Below are 13,031 nucleotides of genomic sequence, written 5' to 3'. Positions count from 1 at the left end.
TGTGTGTGCGCGCGCGCCCGCTCCAGTTTAAAGTTTCGCTTTCGTTTCGTTTCTCAGCGTAGCTTTGTTTTTTCCAGAAAATGAAAGGGAGTGTCTGGTACTAATTCAATCCGATAAAAACCAAGTTTATCTGAGTTCAGTATACTCATTATAATCAACCCTATTTAAAATTCATCTTGGGATTGGGATTAATCATTTAAAGCCACCAGTTATATATACAGTACAGACCAAAAGTTTATATATATTATATATACAGTACAGACCAAAAGTTTATATATATTATATATACAGTACAGACCAAGAGTTTGGACACACCTGCTCATTCAAAGAGTTTTCTTTATTTTCATGACTATGAAAATTGTAGAGTGACACTGAAGGCATCAAAACTATGAATTAACACATGTGGTATTATATACATAACAAAAAAGTGAACTGAAAATATGTCATATTGTAGGTTCTTCAAAGTAGTCATCAAGAGAATGCCAAGAGTGTGCAAAGCAGTAATCTAAGCAAAAGGTGGCTACTTTGAAGAACCTACAATATGACATATTTTCAGTTCACTTTTTTGTTATGTATATAATTCCACATGTGTTAATTCATAGTTTTGATGCCTTCAGTGTGACTCTACAATTTTCATAGTCATATATATATATATATATATATATATATATATATATATATATATATATATATATATATATATGTATGTATGTATGTATGTATGTGTATATATACCCTTCTGTTTCTTTCTAAAATTGAAAAAAATAATCAGTGACTTTGAAAAGGTTTAAAAAGAACAAAACAACGTAACCTTGAATATATTCATATTTAAATTAAAAAATCCCATCAAACTCCTTTTCCATGAATAACCTTTTTTTCTCAAACCGAAGAAAAATTGGCTACGCCCACATTAATCTGATATCTCTAATAGAAAACCCCACCAGATGGCGCCAAAAAAGATATAAACCTGTTTACTCAACTTTAAATATTTAAAACTAATATTAAAAAAAGGTCACACACATTCAACAGTGCTAGAATATTAATTGTGATATAGTATATGTAAATATGCATTCAATGGTTTTTGTTATAAATGGATATTGGGTGTTTTTATATTTAATAATGACATTTCATGTAAAATTCCCCGCAAAAAATTCCACTGTGTACGTTTATACCGTAATAAAAAATACACTGCAATAAAGATAATGAGCCACAAGATGGCGCAACTTGAACCAACAAACTTGAATCAGGAACATAAAATTCACATTTATTGAAATCACTCAACTCTGATTTGTGCTCCGACTGTGTGCTTTAAGAGCAAAAAAAATTAATTCCCAATTACCGATGTGGTAAACAACCAATAAGGTGATCAGCTTTCATTATATATATTAAAATTAAATTTTGATTTTAAATTGAAATTAGTTTAGAGTCTAATTGGATTCATGAAGTAAATTGCAATCCATCTTTAAATAACCAGCGCGAGAAAGTTTAACATGCAGCATACCTTCACCCAGACAGGTGGATTCTGTCGTTGGGCCATTGGGTGGTACATTACATGGTAAAATACATTTTCATTTAAGTGATAAACTTTATTTTCAACAAAAATCCTCCCTTAGCTGGAATAAAAGCTTTACACAAGCCTGGCATCTGAAAAGTTTGTTTCTTCAAAAAATTTGCTGAAATACTTTACCATGCCTCTTGTAAAACTTGTGAGTGTTCTTTGCTAGTTGGGGATTTCTTTCTGAGCTTGCGATCAAGTTCATCCTAGAGCAGTTCAATTGGATTTAAGTTCCATGACTGTGCAGCAAACACTCCAGACAACCGTTTGACCTCTAAATAATGCTTATAGAGCTTAAAGGTATGGTCATTGTTGTGTTGTATGGTGAAAGTTAGCCACAGTCCAGATGGAATTGCATGGTGTTGAAGTATGGAATGGTAGCTATGTTGGTTCAGTATTTCTTTCACCTGGAATAAATATCCAAATTAGCTCCAAAACAACCCCAAACTATTAAGATTCCACTTCTATGTTTGACAAGTGGGAGTGAGGCAGTTGGCTAACATCTCCTCTCCTGATCTCCTTTTTAAATAAGTTCTTTTGTTAGAGAAAAATATGTAGAATTTGGACGCATCTGTCCACAGGACATTCCTCCAATCATTCACTGTCCAAGTTTTGTTTGTTTTTACCTTTTACCTAATTTGTTGCATATAAGCAAAAGGAAAATGTATGTGTTTTAACCATAAAATTCTGTTTCCAAAATATATATACATACATGAGTTTTTTATTATAAAAAAAGAATATTATTTTAATAATTATATTTGTAATAATAATTATATTATATACTTATGTTTTAAATATTTATGATATCAATGTTATGGAATTAAAATAATATATGAAATATATATAATTTAATTATTTATAAAAGAAGAACTGAAGAACTGCTTTATCGCAGTAATCAATAATAACAAAACACATTATTCGGCCCACAGGACAGAAGGGAAAATCAATTGATAGCCATGTGAGAAGATCACGGATCTGGAAGAAAGAAAAAAAAAGGGATGTCTGATAAGCTTGGAAAGAGTTCCTGCTGTAGCAACGTTTCCATTTTCTAAAACACTTTTATCCAGAGTGAAGAATAATTACGCCCAGTCAAGGGTGAAGGGCCAAGAGGTGACAGGATGAGCAGGTGAAGGATGCTATCTCACAGCTTGCTGTTTTTCACAGGATTAAACACTGATCCTCCTGTGCTTCATGATCACTGAGACCCTGGAGGAGTGAAGGAGGAGAGAGCGTTTCTACAGAATATACAGATTATCTGGAATGAGAATTAAAAAAAAATAAAGTTTAATAAGTATATACTGCAATGGAACTAGCTGTGGAGAGAGAGAGAGAGAGAGAGAGAGAGAGAGAGAATAAAAGAGAGAGAGAGAGAATAAAAGAGAGAGAGAGAGAGAGAGAGAGAGAGAGAGAGAGAGAGAGAGAGAGAGAGAGAGAGAGAGAGAGTGCCCTGGAGAGAAGCAGCAAAGCAATATCCTTTTTCTGCTGAGCTGGCTCACAGCTAAATTGCTTTTCTTCCTCTGTCCTCTCAACCCTGACTGTCAGTTCTTTGCCTTCTCCTTCTTTTCCTCTCTCTCACTCTTTCTCTTGTTTATAGTTTTTCTGGTTCTCTCTGCATTCAGAGACTCCAGGGCTTTATTTGTATTTTTATCTCTTTTTACTGGTTCAATTTTACACACACCAGGGAGAGAGGGAGCAAGAGAAAAAGAAAAACAAACAAGACAGAGAAAAATAGAAAGACACTGGCAAAGAGAGAAACAAAAAAGTACAAGAAAAAAGAGAAATATTGAGCAGATATAAAAGAACAGGAAAAAAAGAATCATGGCAGAGAGGAAGAAAAGTAAAATAAAGAGAAGGATTATTCAAACAAAAGAGAAAAGAAGGGGAAAATGTTGAATAAAGGAAGAGTGAGTCTTTACGAAAGATTGAGTGAGAGAAAGAAAAGGGAAAACGCTTGGGTGACAGAAAGCTGTAAGGACATAAAAAGGAAGAGAGAGAAAGAAAGAAAGATAAACAAAGAATAAACAGTATGGAAAATAAAGGGAAACGAGAAATAAAGGAAAAATTGGGAGAGATTAAGAGAGAAAGAGAAATAAATCATTATTTCTCTCTCTCTCTCTCACTCTCTCTCTCTCTCTCTCCTCTAGAATGAGATTTTTTTTGTTGCTCTTCCAATTACTCTGTGCCTGTAAGAGGAACTCAATAAATGGTTATTGTGCAGTTTAATAGCTGCACAGAACACATGCACCGACTTCAGCTATTAAAGTCTAATAAAAATACACACGTACACGCGTCCCATACAGTATATTAAATCAGCGATGCATAGCCTAGAAAGGGCACAACATAAATATGCAAATTATTGGCATTCAGATAATAAGTAGATTTTTTTGAAAATTTGTATTTTGCTGAGAAAGTAAAAATGTCCTTGTTTTTGTGTCCATTTCTCAAACCAATGAAGAACATTGTCTTCTACTGGAGCCATAAGAAGTGTCGTGTTGCTCTTTTCAGGACCCAGGATTCTTAATGAGGACTTTGTATTACGGCTAACAATTGCCTCCAGGGTTTTAATAAAACTTTTTTTTATGTGTTTTACTTCTGTGAATCAATTTTACCATTATGTTGGATCTAAGGAATGAAGAAGAATACCATCAGTCTAAAATTCTTTTGAAAGGTAAAATTGTTAGAAAGCAATTTATTAAGGAGACATGCTAATTTAGGAATCTCAGGCAGGGGCATGCCTTTTGAAGTTATTTAGAGACTGTTAGAGACTAATCTGTTTGGACATTGAGTGAAAGTTTGTCCACCACCGCAGTCCCAGAACAGAGAAGAGGGTGGGCAGGGGTTTAGGATCAGAGGGAGCATGGTGCAGTGATAGAGAGTGGAGAGAGTGTACCCCATATACCCCATATACTGTAGTTTGATTATATTGTTAAGAGCTACATAGTTATCAATCACATTTATTATAAATGCTTTAGTTGTTAACAATTACACACACACACACACACACACACACACACACACACACACACACACACACACAGGGTGTTTATCTCTTTTCTATTCCTGGAACTCATAACTGCAGTCTGCGCTAAACCCAGACCCTTTCATACACTTATTTCTATTCCCTTTCCTCTTATCTTTAGTTCCTCCTGGCCAGAGTCAGAGTGGATCTTGAAACTCTATCCTAGGAATGCAATTTGGATAAAGAAAACCAGAGAACTAAGGGAGAACTGCAGCTTCTCATGACTTTTTTAAAATAAAATATTTTTAAAAAGCCCTTAATAAATACACAAAGAAGTACTTTTTAAGTATTTTTTTTGAAGGACAGGACCTGCATGTGAACTGCACATAGGATTTTGGTTTAAAAAAGAAGAGCAAAAACGCACAGATGAAGGAAAAGCTGCCTTCAATATTTTATAGCAGAGAAGCTGCTGGAGAGCTGCAACAGACTGCAGATGGAGAGGAAGCTGCCAAGCTTGGACCAGTGTGTGTGTGTTTGTGTGTGTGTGTGTGTGTGTGTGTGTGTGTGTGTGTGTGTGTGTGTGTGTGTGTGTTATCAATCTGATTGTGTGGCTTTGTCTGATGTTATTTTGTAAAAGATGATGTAATGCCAGAGAAGGATGAGTACAGCAGTGGTGTGTTTATTGGCTTGTGGTCACGTGACGCATCAAACTAGTTTTATCAGTGAAAAGATCAGTATAAATCAGATTTTTAACCAAATGTGAAATCATTTGGACAGATAATGTGTATTATTTATGTACCCAAAAGTATACACATCTAGGGGTTGTGTATCAAGACTGAGTTCCTGCAGGACACCACAATAGACTTACATAGGGCTTTTACTTTCAAGCAGAGTCAATCAGGAAAGTCCCTTACAAAACTTCTAAGTGGTTTTGAAACTTTATTTGGTCAAAATAGGCGTCTTCATATTGAAAATGTGTTGACTTCACTGGCGGGCAGAATCACTGACTTACGTTTTAATATATTTTAGTCCATGAATATGTGTTTATTAGAAATAGTCTATTCTCTTAATTTAATTGCATTTCTCTCGGTTGTGCTGCTACAAGGAGTGCACACACATACACTGGAGTTTCTATCGGATTTCAGCTATCACATTACATGTTGCCGAAGTAAAGGTATCTGTTGTAAGTCCTTCAGAAATCACCACTGTGAGACCCTGGTAGTGTAAAATACACGAGATTGAAACTGTTGTTTAACCAATGAGATTTTGATTTGGAATCACTGGGACCATCTAGAAGGCACCGATAGCATCGCCATTTTCAAGTACTTTGATTGGATGGTCAGAGAGTGCACTAGTCAGCGCTCACAAACTGCATCTGTAGCAAACTGCACAAGCTCAAATATATTCATGTGGTTATAATGGCTGTTTTTGGCTGTGACTTACAGAATAGAAGAAATTGATTTGATTGCAGATATACTTACTAGGATATTTAAAAGACAGACATTTAAAAGAAAAGCTGGACATTGTGAGGAAAGGTCAGCCAAAATAGCTCAAAACAGTTTTATACTTTTGCGATTTCTTTCCCATAGAATTTGCACAAAAATACACAATTTGCCTTCATTTCAATTCCCAGGAAAACCGCAATGCATGGGGAAAAAAATGCAACAAAAAATGCATTGAAAACCCAGGGTCATTTTATAAGGTTAATATTGATGCTTCTGCTAGAGATGATGTATGTGGGCAGTGCAGATGTGGCTGCAGTAAAAAAAGAGTCTTGTTAAATTGTCTTAACTGGGTTTCTTGCTTTAGTAATGGCATTCTTTCTGAGATACGTGTTTGTTATGCAGTGCTCTGTTATACTGGGTTCTGTATAACAATGATGGTTTCTATATCTGTGGTGTCATAATGATGATATTAAGAGGTGGACTGATTCAGGTAGGACACCACTGACGTTCTAGGTGTGAAATGCACTGCACTGGTTGAATCCAGAGACCAGCCCTGCCCAAATTGTCAACTCACCAACCATACCCTTATTTATTTTCTAATAACTCCGAAAATATACATTTACCATAAAGATATCAATATCAACTAAATGTAAACAAATAGCAGAAAATAATACCTAAAAATAATTAGCAAAGGAGGAAACTGTCACAAAATGTCATTAAAATGTCAGTATTATCGCAATCTATAACATGAAAGTGGGCGGAGTCGACATTTTTACTGTAACCAACCACTAGAGGCCGGCAGAAACACTTATTTGACTTTGTTATATGACGACCATTCCTTTATATTATAATCAGTAATCTTGGTAAATTGTGGTGAGGAAATACAAGCAAAATAAAAATAATAACTGTGTAAAAAGGATAAATATTTGTATAAAAAGTCCTGTGCATGCAATGTAGCTGAGGTTGAGCAAGGTGACTGTAAGAGACAAAATGTGCCTGTGCTGGTGTTCTTATAGTTTACTTATCTGTCTACTGTTTTCAAATGCTTTCAGGGTAGACACAACTAGGCCATGCCTACTTCTGGTAGGGTCAGATAGGGTCATTTGGTTACACATTAAGTTTGAACTGGAGTCAGATTTGCTTGGTTGTTATGGTGATGAAATGTGTACATGAGCAACCATGGTGCCCCCCGAGGCGGACGTGTTTCGCTCCTCTGAAGCTAAACTGAACTAAAGTGAGACATACAGTGCAGACAAACATTAGCTATCGAGTCACTTACCTAGCCATCTAGTTACATAGATAGCAATGCTAAACTTTTTTGTGCTCACTATCATAAATTTATTGTGTTAAAATGTGTTTTGCAGTCAGCGTTATACCCTGAACATATTATGCTGATTGTATGATAATTGGTACACTTTCATACTGCTATTATATACCAATAATGGATATTTTTGTTATCAGTTATAATATATATATTTTATTTATGTTATATATTTCCATGTGTCTATTTTAGAGTGATGCCTTTTGCCCTGTAGGAGGTTAAACGGTACATTAGAGGGTTGTGTACTGCAGTGCAGAACCTGCGCGTGCTTGTGTGTGTGTGTGGGTGGGTGTATGCATGCGCTATCCTGCAGTGCGTGTGCATTTCACAGACTATAAATCCAGCCCCTGCTGCACCGTCGTCATTTCTCACTGTGAGAAATAAAAGCCAAAGACTGTTGTTTAACTCCTCTGTCATGTCTACATGTTGGATAACTGCTGGCTAAGATGGCTAACCTCACACCTTCCCTATGATTATGTTCAACCAAAACATTTACTCTCTCTATTACTTGAGTTGATGCCGTAATGCTGCGCTGTTAATCATACTGTCAAAAAAATTTCTGTATGAAACAATGCAGCTGGCAGATGGAGCTCCATCGCCATACAGTGCATCCAGAAAGTCATCACAGTGCTTCACTTTTTCCACATTTTGTTATGTTACAGCCTTAATACAAAACTGATTAAATGTATTTATTTTTCTCAAAATTCCACAAACAATACCCTATAATCACAATGTGAAAGAAGTTTTGTTTGGAATCTTTGCAAATGTATTAAAAACAAAACATAAAAAATAACGTACATAAGTATTCACGGCCTTTGGCATGACACTCAAAATTGAGCTCAGGTGCATCCTGTTTCCACTGATCATCTTTGAGATGTTTCTACAACTTTATTCGAGTCTACCTGTGGTAAATTCAGTTGATTGGACATGATTTGGAAAGGCACACCTTTCAGAAGAACAACTATCTCTGCAGCACTCCACCAATCAGGCCTGTATGGAAGAGTGGACAGAAACAAAGATTAAACTCTTTGGCCCGAATGCCAAGTGTCATGTCTGGAGGAAACCAGGCACCGCTCATCACCTGGCAAATACCATCCCTACAGTGAAGCAGTCAGGGTCGAGAAAAAGATGAATGTACAGAGACATCATTAATGTCCTCAGACTCTGGACCCCAGACTATGGTGACGGTTCATCTTTTACCAGAACAACAACCCTAATTACACAGCCAAGATAACAAAGGACTGGCTACATGACCAATCTGTGAATGTCCTTGAGTGTCCCAGCCAGAGCTCAGACTTGATTGAACATTTCTGGAGAAACCTGAAAATGGCTGTGCATTGACGCTCCCCATTCACCCTGATGGAGCTTGAAAGGTTCTGCAAAAAAGATTGGGAGAAACTGCCCAAAAATCGGTGTGCCAAGCTTGTAGCATCGAACTACTACTAGGTGCTTCAACAAAGTATTGAGCGAAGGCTTTGAATACTTATGTACATGTGATTATTTGTTTTGTTTTTTATATTTAATATACTTGCAAAGACTTTAAACGCACTTCTTTCATTTTGTCATTATGGGTTATTGTTTGTAGAATTTTGAGGAAAATAATTAAATTAATCCATTTTGGAATAAGGCTGTAACATAACAAAATGTAAAAAAAAGTGAAGCGCTGTGAATATTTTCCGGATTCACTGTAAAGCCGAGCGGGAAGTGTCAAGTTTGTCACAATTCCACCACTTTACACATCTTGGTGTTTCTAATGAAATCAATGCAAGCAATGCAAGCTTATCTTCAGGAGCTTATTAATTTTCTAAACAGTAGCTCAGACAGTAGTGCAGATTTTCATTAAACATACATTATCGTCTCTATGGCAGAATTAAGACTTGAGTGTTATAGCTGCTATTATGTCAGTGAGAACAGGAAGTGATCTGTTTATATAATATATGTAAATAAACTCTGGGGTGGTAACAAATTTCGCTTATTAACTATTGTTTTTATGCAAAACCACAACACACATAATCTATAAGAGGTAAATGTCATTAGGCTTTATTTGCCAAAATGAAATAAAAAATTGTGTGACATGTGACCAACAAATTGACTGAAATATTTATGAGTAAAACAATTGGTGTGAATATGTGAGATCTGCGGTTTGCTAGGGTCCGTGTGTGTGTGTGTGTGTGTGTGTGTGTGTGTGTGTGTGTGTGTGTGTGTGTGTTTTGCTCTCAATCGGAACTAGAATAACAAAGATTCCACTCAGATTGCTTTCTGCATAATTAGGATTTATCGAGGTGAGTGCCTCAAACTAATTTTCAGGCAATCAGCTCTGATCTCTTTGCCGGCAATTCACACAGGCGAGTCCAATTTCTGATAAACTCGTACCATTAAATATCCATTAACATTTTCCTCTATCATAAATTCAGTCCATTTTGGACAGAGCGCTTTACTGGAATGCAGTCACACAAATAAACGAGCAGAAAAGCTCAAATGAGGCAGGAATTTCAGCATGGGGATTGTGGAACATCACCGGAAAGCAGCTGCATGATATGACACACAGACACACACAGACACACACACACACAGTTCCTGACCCGACTAAACACACCTGTCTGGTGTCACTCATCCCCGATGTATTTGCCTGTCAGTGAACCCTTTCAGATCAGCATTAATGTCTACACATGCTGAAGACAGATGCCATCATCCACATACACCTAGAGTCCCTGAGTTCCTCCTGTCATTCTGAAAACACTTGGCTTCACTGTCACTTTATGAACAGAGATGATAAGTGCAGCTGAGAGCTAGATATGTCTCTAAGCAGAAAAATAAGGATGTCAACTGACATGAAATCCAGGACTTCTTGTAACATCTATGTTTATATTGCTATTATACTACAGGATAATTATTTTAAGAACCAGTTGGGAGAAATGTTGGACTTTCTGATCTTTGGATGGGATGTTCAGGGTGGGATATCTCTCTGTAATCACCTAAAACTAAGACTGGACCAAATAGAAGTCAGTCTCAGGGTTGACCACTCATTTTTTCCATACAATTCCACATGCCTGTTCCTACAGTCTGTTGGTGATGCTGTAACACTTGACTTAACATCATAATTCACTTTAAGCTTTAGCCACAGCACGTCATTCCTCGCTTTATTTTAATAAATAAATATAGGCTGATCATTATCCCTGCAAAAATTTTTTTTTTGTATTTGTATTACGTCAAAATGTTAAAGTTGTTTTTTTTTTTGCTGTCCCTCTGTCCATGCATTTCTCATTAGTGCAATGATTAAATGCTTGTTGGATTTATATGGGGAATTTATATCATCACAACCAGCAGGTGAACAGACTCCAAAAAAAATAAATAATAAATCAAATAAACTGGGTCAAGGGCACAGCAAGGTCAGGTGTCTGCTGCTCTTAAATTGCCTACTTCACATTTGAAGTATATCTCAGGGATATTTCAGGCAAACAGATTTTTCCAAAGTAAGTATAATCTTGATAGTGGTACTATTAAGTCGAATTCTTCTAAAAAAAAAATAACCTGTTCATAAGCACTATGCACTGTGCTGTGTGTGTGTGTGTGTGTGTGTGTGTGTGTGTGTGTGTGTGTGTGTGTGTGCCCAAACCTTATAAAACATTTCCCACAATATGTTAAATATAAATTATTTTATTTCAACGATGTCTAATCATATATGCAGGTTTTAGAAGATTCTTTATTCAATAAAATACCTTGGCGTCTACATCTACACATCACATCTACAGTTTTCCTTTCCGCTACATCTTCTGTCTAACTATTCTTGCTTAAATTGGATTTAAAGAATTGAAGATAACTGACCAGCTATATATGTTTGTTTATCCCCTGTTAGCACAAAGTAAGAGGCACACAATTGTACTGAATGTCTTTGGAGTAGCAGTAGCATTACATTTTCCCTTCACTTGAATTAGAAGACCCCAAATTGTTCCAGCATGACAATGCCCTTGTGCACAAATCGAGCTCTATTAAGATATGCTTTACATGGGTTGGAGTGGAAGATCTTGTGTGGCCTGCTATAGAGCTCTGACCTCAAACTTACTGAACACCTTTGAGATGAGTTGGGATGCTGACTGCACCCCAGGTCTTCTCACCTCACCTGCATCAGTACCGGACTTGCCCTTGTGCCTTTGTGGTTTAATAAACACAACTCTATACAAGCACACTCCAAAATCAATTGGAACATCTTCCCAGAATTTGAGGTTATCTCTTAATCATCTCATCATCTCACTATCATATCTTCATCATCGCTTTATTAGTTCACCATCATAATACTGGTATCTCACATCACCCATTATCTCTCACTTACCTCTCTATCATCTCTATGTCATCTCACCATCCTATTAACAATATTTCACATCATTCCTCCAATATTCCACCATCATCTCACAATCTTTTCTCTGTCATCTCCCAATCAGTTTATCATCATCCCTCAATCACCTTTATACCACCTCTCCTTCATCTCACCATCATCTTTCCTTTACCTAACCTTCATCCCTACATCATCTGTCTACTGATCTGATTTTATTTAAATTAAAATTTGCATTTTATTTTTGATGATGAAGATGATGATGATGGGTAATCATTAGTAAAGTTACAACGCTTCTTCGCTTCTTCCCTAGAAGTCATACTTTTAAATTAGAAATTATGTTCACAGAAAAGCTCAGGGATTTTCAGAAGCCTGTTTAGATGAAAGACATCTGGAGAAGAAAGAGAACTTCAAAAGAATTCCTGGAAATGCAGAACCTTGCTAAGATCAGCTTTCTCTAAAGGAAATAATTATTTCATACATAATGTATATACTTTCCTTTAACAGCATGATTTCTTTTTTCATTTGAAACTACAGCAATTTTTCAACAGTTACATTTAGTAAAAAGTGAAACAATATAATTCTATCCATTTATAGTAACGTTTAATTGAACAAGTTAGTTCAGGGCTTTGATTAATCTCCTGTGTTTTATTTCTTTTTACTTCCAAATTCAATATATTATACAACCCCGTTCCCCCTGTTCTTTAGCTATTTATCGTCTTCCTGTCTTCTCACACAGTGAACACCACAGTCTCATAAAACTTAATTTCCCTCTTGCCTCTGGTTCACTCCGGTTTTGCCTAATTACCACTTCAATTTAGCATTATTCTGTTTTTTAGGGAGTATAAAAATGGCAGCAGCTCAGCAGACAGTCCCAAACACAAATTTCATAATCAGTGTGATCATTAAAGCCGTTCTCGTTCTCGTTCTCATTCTGCTCTTCTGAATTAGCATCCTTGAAAAAAACATTAGCCCTGTGTTTTTAATTAAAATCATCCCTCTTCTCTTTATGCTGTTTGTTTCATGCCTATACCCCTACACATAAATAAAATATGTAGATTGCAGTGTAGGGGGAAATATATATATATATCTGCAAATATATATGTATGTGTGTGTCTGTCTGTGTGTGTGTCTGTGTGTGTAAGAGAGAGAGTGAGAGTGAGAGTGAGAGTGGGAGAAAGCGGCTGTGTGAAAAGCTGTCATGTTTTTTTTAAGATACAACACAAACACCTCTAATGCAGAGATGCAGATAGACGACATTAGTCGAACAGATCATTAATCATCATAAATCGGAGATCTGAGATCACATGTAGTCAGAAGGAACAGAAACTGATCAATACGCAATAAAGCAAACTTTATATTAGAGGCCCCAAGCATCATTCAATCCACTTTTCATAATAAAAAAAATAAATAAAAAAATT

This window comes from Silurus meridionalis, chromosome 11 (genome assembly GCF_014805685.1).
Source record: "Silurus meridionalis isolate SWU-2019-XX chromosome 11, ASM1480568v1, whole genome shotgun sequence".
Lineage (NCBI taxonomy): Eukaryota > Metazoa > Chordata > Actinopteri > Siluriformes > Siluridae > Silurus > Silurus meridionalis.
The sequence above is the reverse complement of the archived record's forward strand: the minus strand, read 5'-3'. Positions refer to the sequence as shown.